The sequence below is a fragment of the Lemur catta genome, chromosome 1 (genome assembly GCF_020740605.2).
Source record: "Lemur catta isolate mLemCat1 chromosome 1, mLemCat1.pri, whole genome shotgun sequence".
Taxonomy (NCBI): Eukaryota; Metazoa; Chordata; class Mammalia; order Primates; family Lemuridae; genus Lemur; species Lemur catta.
Window position 1 is genome coordinate 84,741,840 of NC_059128.1, and position 15,193 is coordinate 84,757,032.

At 37.5% G+C, this 15,193-nt stretch overlaps 1 protein-coding gene and 1 pseudogene across 1 annotated transcript in view; both read right to left on the reverse strand.

The window, feature by feature from the left end:
- MYO5A (myosin VA) overlaps window positions 1-15,193 on the reverse strand; it is a 195,362-nt gene that overhangs the window by 149,798 nt on the left and 30,371 nt on the right. The window lies entirely within an intron of this gene.
- LOC123622851 lies at window positions 4,402-4,995 on the reverse strand (annotated as a pseudogene).

Sequence of the window (15,193 nt, forward strand, 5' to 3'; positions counted from 1 at the left end):
AAAAGTTTTTAAAAAAACAAATTAAAAAAAAACAAGACATACAGGCCAGGCACGATGGCTCACACCTGTAATCCTAGCACTCTGGGAGGCTGAGGTGGGTGGATTGCTTGAGCTCAGGAGTTCAAGACCAGCCTGAGCAAGAGTGAGACCCCCGTCTCTATTAAAAAATAGAAAAAAAATTAGGCAAGTAAAAATAGAAACAAAAAATTAGAGAAGTTGGTTAAGGAGTATGGAAATATAGACAGAAGTAATGAGTTCTAGTATTTGATAGTACATTAGGGAAATTATAGTTAACAATAACTTGTACATTTCAAAATAACTAGAAAGAGAAGAATTGTCATGTTCCCAACACAAAGAGAAGCTAAATATTTGAGGTGATAGATATCCTAAATACCCCGATTTGATCATTACAATTATGCATGTATCAAAATATCCCATGTACCCAATATATGTACAAAATATTAATTAAAAAAATAAAAAACACCAACTTTACTTCATAACTTTCCTTCCATAAATAAATTTATAAAAAAATTTTAAAGGTACCATTTTCAAGTATTAAATTAGAAAATATAAAAAATTTGACAATATTGGCAAGGGGATGGGGAATTAGGAAATCTTAGGCAATGCCTTCCAGAGTATAAATCTTCATGGCATTTCTGCTATGAAACAAGCTTGGCACATTTTTTTCAAAAACCTTAAAAATGTACAAACTGTCTTACAAGTAATTTTTTATAGGATGATAGCCTAAAGAAGTTATCTAAACTATATAAAGATTTTAATAACAGAATTTGTTTCTCTAAAAGAAAAGAGAAAAAGAAAACAACTGAAAGGACCAACAAAAGGAAACTAAGGAAATTACAGCACAGTTTAAAAATGAAATAATATCATAAAGTACATGTGATCATAAAATATATGCAAGTAAAATATGTATGGTCAAAGGAAAGTGTTCACAATATATTTCTAAGTGAAAACAATGTGTATGTTTTGTGAAAAGGAAAATAATATAACATTCAAAGAACATACTTAAAATCTAAGTAGTGGTTAATTTTTGTTTTTGCAATTATTAACAAATAACAAATCATCATAATATTAAAATAATAATTTAATTAGCTAACAACCACAAACATGAGTGAAAAACAGTAATCCAGTCACCGAAGCTTTAAAATACAGGCTGGTTTGCCCAAGCGAAACAACATTTCACAAAAGGAGGTTGTTTTGAAGGTGATGAACAGAACATACATACACATGAAGGTCCTCCAGGTTAGTAATGCTTATTTACATTTTATATGCTACCTATCTCTTTGCTCAGTGCTTTGTTCAGCAGAAACCCCATAAAAACTGTTCAAACAAAACCCACAATTTCTACTTTGTAGCATTAATGTTTTAAATATATGTAACAGGTTAGGCTAAAAATATAAGGCTATTTGTTCATTTGATATACTGAAAGCACAACTAGATGCATGCTAAGTATCAAAGAGGAAGGCGCCCTGGAGGCATCCTAAAGGAAAAGGAGAACCCCAGAGGAAGTGGTATTAGGCCCAAGCCAGCTGCTGGCCATGGTGAGACAAATTAACAGAGAACTAAGAAGTAGAAATAATTAGATATTGAGGTTATGAAATTCTTACTCAGCTATTTCCAAACTTCTGAAGAGACCAAGAGTATACTTTGCCTCCCTCAACTACGACAGCTCTAAGGTGTTAAATATAATAGTATGACTGAATTGATAGAGAAGATCAATTGAATTGAGAGGTCAGAGGTTCTCATTAGAACTGAGAGAAACTGACAAGACAATGGAGATCATAACAGAAAAATCAAAATTGACTGTCAAGTGTATTTTAGCTTGTAAAAATCTCATAGTTTATGAACTAAAGGACATCTGTTCTTGAGCAAGAGTTATTCCAACTGTATATGCTGAAAGAGTATTTTGAGAGAGAAATGCAGCACTAGCAAACAGAAGTTCAAAAAGAACTTGTGCCTCAGCCTTTTCCCCAGATGTTGAGCTGGCATCCTGTCAGAGACTTGACCACACCCTTCTAGCAGGCCAACATGGACTTCTCTGGAAAAAAGAATTTCATTCTCTCTGTAATGACTAAGGAAGGATATTATTTCTTTTTATTCTTCTATAGTGGCTTCTCACTTTAAAAAAAAATCATCCATGAGTTTATGTATTTTTCTTAACACAAAAAAACCAAAATTTTTAAATATTGCAAAATTACCACACCTAAAATTACTTTCAATTCTTATTATAAAACATCATAGAGTTAGTTTCCCCATACTCATTTTTTCCCAATTTTCTTATTTTGTACTTTATGTACTTAAAGTACTTCTATATTTTATATTTTTTAATAAGTACTATTTTATAATAAAACCAAAAGTTTTTAAGATATGCATATCCTGACTCAGAAAGTCCATATTAAAGAATTTTTTCCCATGAGATAGTCAAAAATACAAATAATTATTTCTAAAAATGTTCTACAGCAGTATTTGTAAAAGTGAAAAATTGGAAACTACACAAAGGTTAAATTAGTATATACATATATATTAATACAAAGGCTAAATATAACTATAATAATATACAGCTGACCCTTGAACAACATAGGGATTAGGAGTGCCAACCCCCTGTATAGTCTAAAATTTGCATATAACTTTTGACTTCCCCAAAACTTAATTACTAATAGCCCACTGGAAGTCTACTACTAATAGCTACTAATAGCAACTGGAAGCCTTACCGATAACATTAACAGTCAATTAACACATATTTTGTGTTACATGTATTATATACTGTATTCTTACAATAAGGTAAGCTAGAGAAAAGAAAATGTGATTAAGAAAATCATAAGGAAGAGAAAATATATTTACTATTCATTAAGTGGAATTGCATCATCATAAAGGTCTCATCCTCTTTGCCTTCACATTGAGTAGGCTGAGGAGGAGGAGCAAGAGGAGTTGGTCTTGTTGACTTAGGGGTGACAGAGGTGGAAAGGTGGAGGTGGAAGAGAAAGTAGGAGAGGCAGGCACTCTCAGTTTATCTTTATGGAAATACATCATAATTTCTGTCTGACTTTTTTCATTTCTCTAACAATGTTTCTATGTAGTACCAATCCTGCCACTGTTTGCTTTAGTTTCAGTGCCTGTATCAAGAAGGATCCATGTCGTAAAAGAAGTCAAAAGCAGTCTTGAATAAGCAAAACCCTTCTGCCAGATTATCTAATGTAAGTTTGTTTCCTGGCACTGCTTCTTCTAGGTCGTCTTCCTCATCGTCTGGCACTGGTTCAGAAGCACTCATCTCTATCAAGTTGTCTTCTGTTAATTCCTCTGGTGTGGTGTCTATTAGCTCCCAAATTTCTCCAAGATCCGTATCTTGAAACCCTTCACCCCTCCATCTTTTTTGTCATATTCACAATCTTTTTCATGATTTCCATGATTTGCTGTGTTGTAAATCTGGTGATTTACAACATGCACAGCATCTGTACACAGTTTTCTCCAGCAGAAATTCATTGTTTTGGGCTTGATGGCTTTCACAGCTTTTTCTATAACAATGGCATCTTCAATGTTGTAGTATTTCCAGACTTTCGTAATGTTCTATTGGGGTTCTCGTCCATGGCATTGACAATCCCTTCCATAGAATACCTATGTTTAATGAGGCTTAAAGGTCCTTATGACCCTGTGATCTGAGGGTGAATTATAAACATTGTGTTTGGGGGCAAGTAGGCTACTTTGACACCTTTGGTGTTGAACTCATGGGATTCTATGGCCAGGGGCACTGTCCAGTATCAAAAGAACTTTAAAGCAGTCCCTTACTGGCAAGGTACTTCCTGACTTCAGGGACAAAGTATCAAAGGAACCAATCCAAGAAAGGCTTTCTTTTTGTCCATGCCTTCTTATTGTACATCCAAAAGACTGGCAGCTGGTGTTTATCTTTTCCCTTCAAGACTCAGGGGTTAACAGCTTTATAGGTAAAGGCAGTCCTGGTTATAAACCAGACTACATTTTACAAAACAGTAAAGTTAGCCTATCCCTTCTGCCTTAAATCCTGGTGCTTGCTTCTCTTCCTTACTAATATATGTCCTTTGTGGCATTATTTTCCAGAATAAGGTATTTTCTTTTTTTTTTTAGCACTTCTCTTTTAAATAATTCATTTTACACCTATTTATACCACACAGCATGTTTTAAACACTGACATATAACACCCTAATAAGATAAAGCAAAGACAAAAAAAGCTTATCTTATTAGAAACAAGTTACACCATTACTTAGAGTCTTCAAATATTATTGCACTTTTAACTTCATAATTTGACAAAGTATTCATAAAACAATCTGCAGATTAGTTTTAACAGACAAAAAGCAGATATAACCATCCTAAATTGTTTATTAGGTATGAATTTCCCAACCATTACTTACATCAGCGGTAATGGTGGAGCTGGAGAGTGTTGTACCTTCTCCAAGCTGCATGGTGAGAACCACCAATAGTGTGGTGGAACTTACGGCCTGCAGATGTCAGCCCACGCATCTCCCTGTGCTTGTGGACCGGCTTGGTGATGCACTGGGTGTCAGGATTTCTTCTGATAGCTTTATAGGATGGATTGAGGATAACCTCAAAAAATCTGTACATGGAATCTTCACCAACCCAGTAAGAACTCAGGACTCTTAGAGCCCCACAGTGGCGTCCAGCTCAATACTGGGCAACGGACTGAAGGCTTCGAGCAAACTTTAGCTAGTTAACACCATGATGGACAGGCTTGCCATAGGCTGCACCCTTAGGAACTGGGTGTTTGCAGCCACTATGGCACACATGATTCCTATATATGACATAACCTTGCTTGGCCTTGTATCCCAGTCTGCACACTTTATCTGGCTGGGTAGGGCCGGGAGCCCTGTGGAGCACAGAGAGCTGGTGGTATTGCCAGCAGTGGACCCTCAGAAGAAAGTGCATCACATCAGACTGCTTCTTCCTCCATAGGTCCTGGATGTACTTGTACACGCCCATCTTGGCATACCTGATGGCTGCCGCTAGATGGAAAGGGCCAGAATGAGGTATTTTCATCTGCATTAAAAACCTGTTCAGCTAGGTTCAGTGGTGTGTACCTATAGTCCTAGCTACTTGAGAGGCTGAGGCAAGAGGATCACTTGAGTCCAGGAGTTCAAGGCCAGCCTGGGCAATATAGCAAGGCCTACTCTCTTAAAAAACAAAAATAAAAAAAACATAAACCTGTGCAGGCAGATATCCTTTCTACTCAATTATTTTCTTAATGGCATCTGGGAACTCATCTGCTGCCTCTTGGTCAGCAGAAGCTGCTTCTCCTGTTATCTTGACATTTTTAAAGCAAAACTTCTTTCTAAAACTATCAAATCATCATTTGATAGCATAAAATTCTTCACCTTTAGATCCTTCACCTTCCTTTTACCTTAAGTTGTCATATAATGACTTCACTTTTTCATATTATAGTCTACAGGTATGCTTTTTTTTATTTTATGAGACAGGGTCTTGTTCTGTGGCTTAGGCTGGAGTGCAGTGGTGCAATCATAGCTCACTGCAACCTCAAACTTCCGGGCTCAAACGATCCTCCCACCTCAGCTTCCCAAGAAGTTAGGACTACAGGTGCACGCCACCATGCCTGGATAATGTTTTAATTTTTTTTTTTAGAGGCAGGGTCTCGCTACGTTGCCCAGGCTGGTCTTGAACTCCTGGCCTTAAGCAGTCCTCCTGCTTTGGCCTTCCAAAGTCCTGGGATTACAGGTGTAAGCCACCATGCCCAGCCGGTACACATTTTTTATAGTAATCTTGCACCTACATAAAAGCTGCATTTTATATGATATAAACAGGTATTTACAAAAAGTGTAAGGTTTTCATGAGTGCTGGCATAGCTGCAGTGATGGCTTCACCAATTTTCCTTTCCTTTTTTTACATTGGTCCTTATACTGGATTCCTTTATCTTGAAATGGTAGGCAACTATAGCCGCAGACCTTAATCTACAGAATATATCAAGCAATTCAACTTTTTCTTGTAATGTCATGACTTTTCTATGGTTCTTGGGAGCACTTCCAGCATCACTAGTGGCACTTCACATGGGTACCATAGTGTTAGTCAAGGTTTACAGTATTGCACTAAGCACAATGAAAAATACATCAAAACCTTGAGAGATCATTTTTTACTGTGATGTGCAATTTACTGGAGAGATGAAGTGCCTAGGTGGAGGTGATTAGCATCACATGGCATTGTAAGTGGAGACTCAGCAACACTGCAATAGCAACATGAGATGGCTACAAAATTATTACAGTAGTACAGTATGTACTACAGTTAATTTTATGTAGTTATGATTTAATAATGCTTGATGTTTGTTTACATTTCTTTTAACCATAAATGGCATCATGTACTAGCTACGCTTATATAAGTTTTGATAAATTTTAACTTTTTATAGATTTGTATATATTTTATGGCCATAAATGATAGAATAGACTAATACCTACACATATTTTATGAATTCATGACATACCTTTTTCCTAATTTTTTGATATTTCTAGGCTACACAGTTCATCTGTGAATTTTTTCAAATTGTCGCAAATCTCTAAAAAATGTTCCAATATATTAATGTTTAATGAAAAAGGTCTGCACATAATGGACCCACACAGTACAAACCCATGTTGTTCATGGGTCAAATGTATAATTAATAGATTCTAGTATAGCTATACGATGGAATGCTTAAAAAAAAGGTAAGTCTATATGTACTAATATGGAAAGATACTATAATTAAAAAAGAGCAAGTTGCAAAACATTATCATTGCATGATCCTATCTTTGTTTAATATATATTCATAAAATATATTTACATACCCACATAATATAGTGGCTTGGAATTCACAGATTATCATTTGTAGTTTCCACTCTTTGTGAACAATGCTGAAAGTCCCTGACATTTTGAACATTTATAATCTCAAACTCTTGGCCTCAAGCGATCCTCCCACCTAGGCCTCCCAAAGTGCTGGGGTTACAGCCATGAGCCACCACAGCCAGCCATGAACATTTATCATTCTGCCCAGTCATGAATGAGTCACACCTCTGTATGATCTCTCTGGGAAAGGGAGACCAGAGCTGGACAGGGGGCCTGGCCTTGCCGGGACTCCATCTCAGCATGGCTTTGCTCTTCTCCACTGGTCTGAATTTTTGCTCCTGAAGAGATAAAAACTGTTTCTTTGTAGGAGAGAGCTATGAAAGAAGGCCTATTTGCACCTGTGAGGGAAGTGAAGATTGTGTAAAGAGATCTCTGAAAGTTACTGTTAAATCAATACTCTCTCCTTTCTCCCAAACCCCACATCCTCACCTAGTACCACCTTGAATATATACAGGTTTTATTTGTCAATAATACCTCAATAAAGCTGAAAAGAAATTCAGCTTTAATTTTCTACAGCATGTCTATTTGATTTTTCATGTGTGAAATAAGAACTAAATATCAATCACCATGGAAACTTGATTGCCAAACAACTACAAAGTCTTTAGCTAAAACCCAAATCACCTCAACTATATCATCTACAATTTGATCTACTTATATTCAGCTTTTAACCTATCCAGGAAACCCCTAACTATTTCAAACCCTACAGTTGTTGAGAGTGTAAATTCTCAGAATCAGAAGAGAGCTTAAAGATGATCTGGTCCAAACTCCTCATTCAAGAGGAAACTAAAGCTCTAAGAGCAAAGCTGGTTCAGACCAGAGCCCATACAAGATCTAGGATCCCCTGACCCCTGAGGCCCTCTCTGGCTCCCCTCCCCACTCAGAATCAAAGCTAACAGATCTATAAGATATTGTAGGGTCTTCATAATCATGTCCACTGACTAACTTCAGAGGTTAGGACTAGCATTAGGTTCAAGTACATTTATCCACATTGCCAAAATCCCAGTCAGCCCTTATAAAAACCAGGTGGTGTGTCTATAAGTCATGATTGACATATTGCTGCAACAGATGCTAGAAATGTCCTTGCTGAAGATCTGGGCAAATGGTTTCTAGAAATGAAAAATAGGTTTTGGGCTGGGCATGGTGGCTCACGCCTGTAATCCCAGCACTTTGGGAGGCCAAAGCAGGAGGATTGCTTGAGTCCAGAAGTTCAAGACCAGCCTGGGCAACATAGCAATACCATATCTCTACAAAAAAGAGAAATAGTTTTAATGCAAACAAAAATTGCCTAGAGATTGTACAAGATTTTCTATTAATATTTGACTTTATACCGTAACTGATTCTGTCTGGTTGCACACGTAGTTATTATATGTATATTCTATTCCATGCAATGTTCTAAGAATTGCAGAAACAAAAATGAGTAAGATGTTGTCCCTCCCTTCAAAGTTCTGCTGATGAGATGGACTCACACAGACACTGTCAATATGATGAAGGAAGTGTTGTGATGGAGGTATGCACAAGGTGCCATGAGAGCTCAGTGGAGGCAAACCTCGCCCACCTTGAGCAAAGGAATGGGGCACACACTGGCTTCCTAAAGGAAGAGATACTTGTATTGGGGCTAGAAGGACAAATAGGAGCTAACCAGGCAAATGGGGGATGCATATTCCAGACAAAGACATGAGTAAAGGCATAAAGATGTGTAACAGGATGAAATATGTGTGAGGAATAACAAGTAGTTTAGAATCACTGTAGCAGGAAATGGGAAGAGGCTAGAGAGATTCCCAGAGCTCAGATCATGAAAGGATTGGCACATAGTAGGTACTCAATAGTCATTGATGAAAGAATAGGCTACATCTTTCATCAAGGAAAAGGGATAAGCATGTGGCTATGTATGTTGGGCATATTTTATATATTCATTTTGTTAGTAGAAACAGAAAATAATCAGCATTATTCTACATCAGTAGGATTATAAGACCATAAGTCAGTCAGCAAGAATACGGCTCACTCAGCATGATACTCGGAGACCCAGGCATAATAAAGACGAAGTGGCTAGACAGTTGTGATATCCTTATGATCACAAGAGAGAAAAGAGCTAGGGTGGTGTCTGCATGGAAGACACAGGCCAAGATCATACGGAGAAAAATGAAAGGGGGTGCGCTCAGGGTCTGTGAGCTCAGAACTTCTTGGACATAGCAACCATCTCTTTTTTCTCCCACTGTCCATATTTTTCTCTCCATATTTTCTCTCCCAACATAAATAAACCAAGTATCTGTGACTCTACCTGGCCTTCCTCATGGCATCACATGGGAGAAACCCTGAGCTATGAGGGAATAGAACTCATGTTCCTAGTGGATGTTTTTTGTGAGTGGGCTTGAGTTCTTTGCTGCTGCTAAAGCGGGAAGAAGATACCCAGAGCTTGGAGAAAGAGGAGTCAACATTATCCATACTCTAATAACTCCTTATTGAACATACTGAAACACATAAGAATGCTGGGCTAGGGTAGGTTTTCAATAATTATAAGAAAACAGAAGCAATGAGGTTGATAAGGGAGGCAGATACCATAACTACCGGCTATAAATTCTAAAACCTTTTCATCACACTTACATCAAAACTCAACAAGGTAAAATTTATCCTTTTGATATCACTAACATTGATTTTCTGTTCATGCTGTATCTTTTTTTTTTTTTAAATAAAAAGTGAGACTGTGGGGGAGGGCAGAGGTATATGGGAACTCAGTACTTTCTGCTCAATTTTGCTGTGAACCTAAAACTGTTCTAAAAATAAAGTCTATTAAAAAAAAAAAGTGAAACTGATCCATTAGTATAGAAGTTGTAGCAGCTTAAGACTAAGAGCCTGAAGCCCAGAGGTTCCTCATCCCTTGCCCCTAAATTGTGACTCTGGTCCCTGGTGCCCTTAGACCACCTACCTGTTCCTGGCTCCTCCCGATATCTAAGGACTCCTGTGGTTGCAAGGGGCTGAGACTCACTTAAGCTCACTCATGTGAAGAATAAGCAGGGCACATATCTAGAATACTAGGGAAACAAAAGAATGAGGAACCAAAGAAGGGTCAAGTCTCACAGAGGCAATAACTGAAGCATAGTACTGGTTGCAAGGCAGGCCCAGAAGCTCAGCAGTAGGAATTCGTGGCCTTTCTGATATACCACTGCTAATGGAGGCATTATTGTCAACGTGTCTACACCAATCTTCTCTGGTTTATCTTTTCTATACTCCTTATTTGCAATTCCCAAAACAGAACATCTGATGGCTCTGTTTAATACTATTACCTCTGTTTAGTCTGCCCTTTTGAGACCAGGCCACATCAAAAGGCCCTCACCAGCCTGTGGGTGGGCAGTCGTTGGGTCAAGAGCTCCTCTGATCCAGTCAGCTTGGCTGTATTATTTGAATTCTCAGTAGGAGTCCCAAGTGGGGGCAGTACAGTCATCCTTAGAAGGGACTGTGGACAGCAAGCTCTGTGAATTCATTTATGATACACTATGATAGCAGAAATGGCTCAGAAGTTTCAGGACTAGGGAATGGAAAAAGTGACATCTGGGTGGCATTAGAGACTGAGCGATATAAAAGTATGTGTGCAAGGCCATTAGCAGCCAGGACACACCTAGACATTCCTGAAAAACCCACTCTCAGCACTCAGCATTCCTTCTCCATCCACAATTTTGAAAAGCATGTCCCACTCCCCAACATTCTAGGAACTGAGGTATATTAATCAAGCAAATGAGATCTTAAAAGACATCATTGCAAGAATCTATTATATAGACGAATTTTTTTCCTTAACTTATGGCTGTGTTCACACCCTTATAACAGCCCTACTTGTGGTTCTTGAACTCACTTGAGGCCATGAGCTTGAGACCAGCCTAAGCAACATAGTGAGACCTTGTCTCTACAAAAAAAAATTTTTAAATTAGCTAGGTCTGGTGGCATGCATGCCGTTAGTCCCAGGAGGCTACAGTGGGAGGATTGCTTGAGCCCAGGAGTTTGAGGCTGCAGTGAGCTATGATCACACTACTGCACTCTAGCCTGGGCATCAGGAGACCCCGTCTCAAAAACAAAAAGCACTGGAGGGACCACTTTCTTGATCTCTTTTCAAATATATGTTGGTGAACACTAGAATTGCTGAGCTCTAAGTGGGCCAGGAAAAACGGTAAGTAATCTTTGGAGCCTCATTTTAAGAAAAATTAAGGTGATTAGATTCATTCACTAAATAACTATACAAGCAAAACCAAAAATATTCTATGGTAATTGCAGCTAGTTGAACATATTATAGGTGTGCCTTGATTTTTACACATTACATTTTCCTGAAAAATATGTTCAAATTAGAATGCAAAGAAGCAGAACACAAGAGGCCCTGGCTAGTTGGGTAGCCATGACAAAAAACACACATATACACACCCTTTTTTTTTTTTTTTGAAAATAAGAATGTGGATCTGTTCTAGTAGCCAGAGAGGGTGGAGGAAAGCATTTTGCCCTTCTAGTTCTTTTTATTACCAGAAAAAGACAAGGCGGGAGATGAAATCAACTTTAATCCTGATCTCTGTTTCAGTGTTCACAGGCTTTAGCAGATCTAAATATTCCAAGGTGATCCTAACATGAGATACCAGGGAATACAGAGTACATTTTTATGTTCCTAAATTGACAAGACAACTTTGCAGACAGAACTGTAAGTTTCAAGTATTTCCTTATTCCTCCAAATATCCTCTGATTTCAGTATTTTTTTTAATTGAATAAACTGTCTCTTCTTTTTGAGTGATTATAAAAAACAGAGAAGCACAGCTGAATAATTACAGAAATTTTCATAGCTAGAAAGCTATGATTTTCATTTCTAATTAATCTTCAACTGATACTAAAGTGCTTAATACTTTAAATTACCCCTTCTCTACTGATGATCTGTAAATGATAGTCTTTAAAAGGGAATAAAGAATTCATTATGTGAAAAAAGACTATCAGGTGATAAGTCATTTCTAATGTCAAAAAATGTTTTAGGGTGTTGAATTTGAACAAAGTAGTGCATATTCACAGATACTATGGAAATTAAGGGGACAATTAGAATCCTAGAGAGTTCAAGTTTTCTGTCACATGAGTTAAGTGGCCTGTTTAAAAGAAGTCAGCTGATCTCTACATGAGACCTCTGATTAGATCATAAGATACTGAAATCTAGAACAAGGTCTGTTTAGAAATCGTTACCCTAGCTAGTACTGACCAATGTTATTGAAAGAAAATAAAAAGAAAAATATAAATCAGCATAATCTTTACACTTTTAATTTTTTTAGATTTATAAAGTAACCTCTTGTATGGGTACTAACTATACATGTTTCTACTATATTAATGTAATTTTAGACATCATAGCCAGAAACAGGAGTGGGTTTTAGGTAGACTATCAAAAATAAAAAAATAAATAACACACAAACTTTTGGTTGAAAAAGCCCCACAACTTTAATAGAAAAGACAAAAATAAAGATTGCTGCACTGTTTTATAGCATTATGATAATGCTAACTAATTAATGATAAATAATTAAATTTCTTAAATTTTTCCTCTAACAACTAGCAAACCTATTTGTCAGCTCAAAATGTTGCTCCTTTGGAAACACTATAATAAATTGTTTAGGCTGAACCTTAGAAATGATTTCAAGACCCTGGCATTAAGCAACTACATAAAATTATTTTAAGCTACTATTTCTCACGATAAACAAGCAGTCACAAGGACATGGTTCTATCAACAGTTCTGTGGTAAATTGTTTTTTAATTTTTATAAATTGTTTTTAATTTTTTGTTTGTATTCTTTGGGAGACAGGGTCTTGCTATTTGCCAAGCTGGCCTTGAATTCCTGGGCTCAAGCAATCTTTCCACCTTGGCCTTGCAAGTAGCTGGGACTACAGGCATGCACCATCACGCCCAGCTCATTTTTATAAGCTGTTTAAATACCATTCCTCTTCTGTATTTATCTTGTTCATTGTCAAATCAAACTCAGTATGTATTTATTGAGTCTCTCTTATGAGCAAAGTTCTGCATTAAACTGGGAGTTGGGGGCAGATAAACAAGGAGGATAACAGCATAGTCTGTTCTCTGCTTGCCAGATCCAGGACCCTCTTCCTGATTCACAGCAAAAGGAGGTCAAAGAACCATGTCCATTTTAATCCTCATAGCCCTATCATTGAGCATTATTACTTGTGTTTTATAGATGAAAAAACTGAGGTTGGGTGAGTTAAAGTAGCCTGGCCAAGAAAACATGGTTAGTTAAGTAGTAGAGGCGGGATTTGACTCAAGAATGTCTGGCCTCAAGTTTCATTCTCTTTCCACTGCATTATATCTTTCTAATTCAAACCTCAGCTCAAATACTGTTAATACCTTTTCACGGTGGCCATCTTTTTAAATTAGTTGCTTTATTTTCTTCACAGTTTTAAAGAGACTGGATCCATTAATAAATTCCAAAAATCAGTTTTTTCCAGTTGAAATCAAGCAAAAGCTTTTTGGAAATTTTTAAAAAAAATACTGTAGTCACATAGATAAAATTCCTCAAAAAGCAGGAAAAAAAGGAAAGGAAATGACACATAGGAAAGTAAAAATAAGGACGATGTTATAAAGAAAAACAGCATTTTACTTTCCGGTTTGTTGCTTCACTGAAAGGCTAAGAGGAGGGGGGGCCAATTCTAAAGGCCAAGGGTACACACCTGACCAGTGTCATGCCCATTGGAGTCATCAGACGTTTACAACCGAGGCTGTGTGGAAGATTCCCCACAAAGACACACCAACCCTTAGACACACAGGTGAAGGAGACAGAGTCTCAAATGTCAGCAGGGAGATGTGGGCTTTCTTAAGAAAGTAACGAATCAGTATTTGTGTTATGTATGAATGCTTTTTAAATATCTTTTCAGAAGACTCTGTGATATGAGTTTTACCTCAATATTAAAAATTTAGGAGCTTTCAAAGAAGAGAAATAGGTCATATGACATAAAACTATTTACCTAGGGAATGTATGGACCAGTGTGCTAAAATAGGTTTACACTACACACTACCACATTTCTTGGTTTCAGTTTTGTATTATCCTTGGCCATCATTCTTGGCCGACTGAAGAAACCAGCTTACTTGTATGGCAAGAGTTCCCCTCACTTCCTTGTTTCTAAACAGCTCTACTTTAAACAGTCTCCAGAGATGACCTATCTACCAAAAGCCCACCCTTTGGGTTCTAGCAGTACTAGATAATGGCAATACAAATAGTAAGAAAACTTTATAACCTTGGGTGAGGCCTCTGATTACCTCTCATTTCTTTCTTTCTTCTCTTTCCTTCTTTTCTTTTTTTTCCTTTTTTGAGACTGGGTCTCACTATATTGCCTAGGCTGGCCTCAAATTCCTGGGCTCAAGCGATCCTCCCGCCTCAAGCTTCCAAGTAGCTTGGATTACAGTCATTTCAACAGTCATGTATTTACAAATTATTAACTCCCACATAGTACTTCTGTAGCAAAAATGTCCCTTGCTTTATTTAACTTTATTAAATTCTCCAGGGGGAAAAAAAACATTAAGAGGTAGAAGAATTATGGATCAGGCAGATGCTCTTGTTACATAATATCCACCAGGGTCCAAAAGACAGAGGGAGAGAGTAAAAGAAAAGAAGCTCCTTTTTCTTTTTAGGAGATGCAGTCTCACTGTGTCACCTAGGCTGGAGTGCAATCATAGCATCATAGCTCACTACAGCTCCAAACTCCTAGGATTCAAGTGATCCTCCTGCCTCAGCCTTCCAAGTAGCTGGGACTATAGGCACACACCACCACACCCAGGTAATTTTTTGTAGAGCTGGGGTCTTGCTTTGTTCCCCAGGCTGGTCCTGAACTCCTGACCTCAAGCAATCTTCCTGCCTCTGCCTCCCAAAGTGCTGGGATTACAGGCATGAGCCATCACATCCAGCTATGAAACATATTTTTGTAATATTTCCTGTGAGTTCTCATTCTAAGCAGTATATAAAGAAGATATACAAATGGCCAATAAGCACATGACAAATGCTGAACATCATTGATCACTAGACAAATGCAAATCAAAACCACAAGATACCATCTCTCACCTATTAGGATGCCTACTACAAAAAAGAAAAAAGAAAATAACAAGTGTTGAAGAGCATGTGGAGAAACTGGAACACTTGCACACTGTTAGTGGGAATGTAAAATGGTACAGACACTATGCAAAACAGTATGGTGGTTTCTCAAAAAATTAAACGGAATTATCATATGATCTAGCAATCCCACTTCTGGGTAGAAACCCAAAAGAATTATTAATAAAAGCAAGGTCTCAAAGAGATATTTGT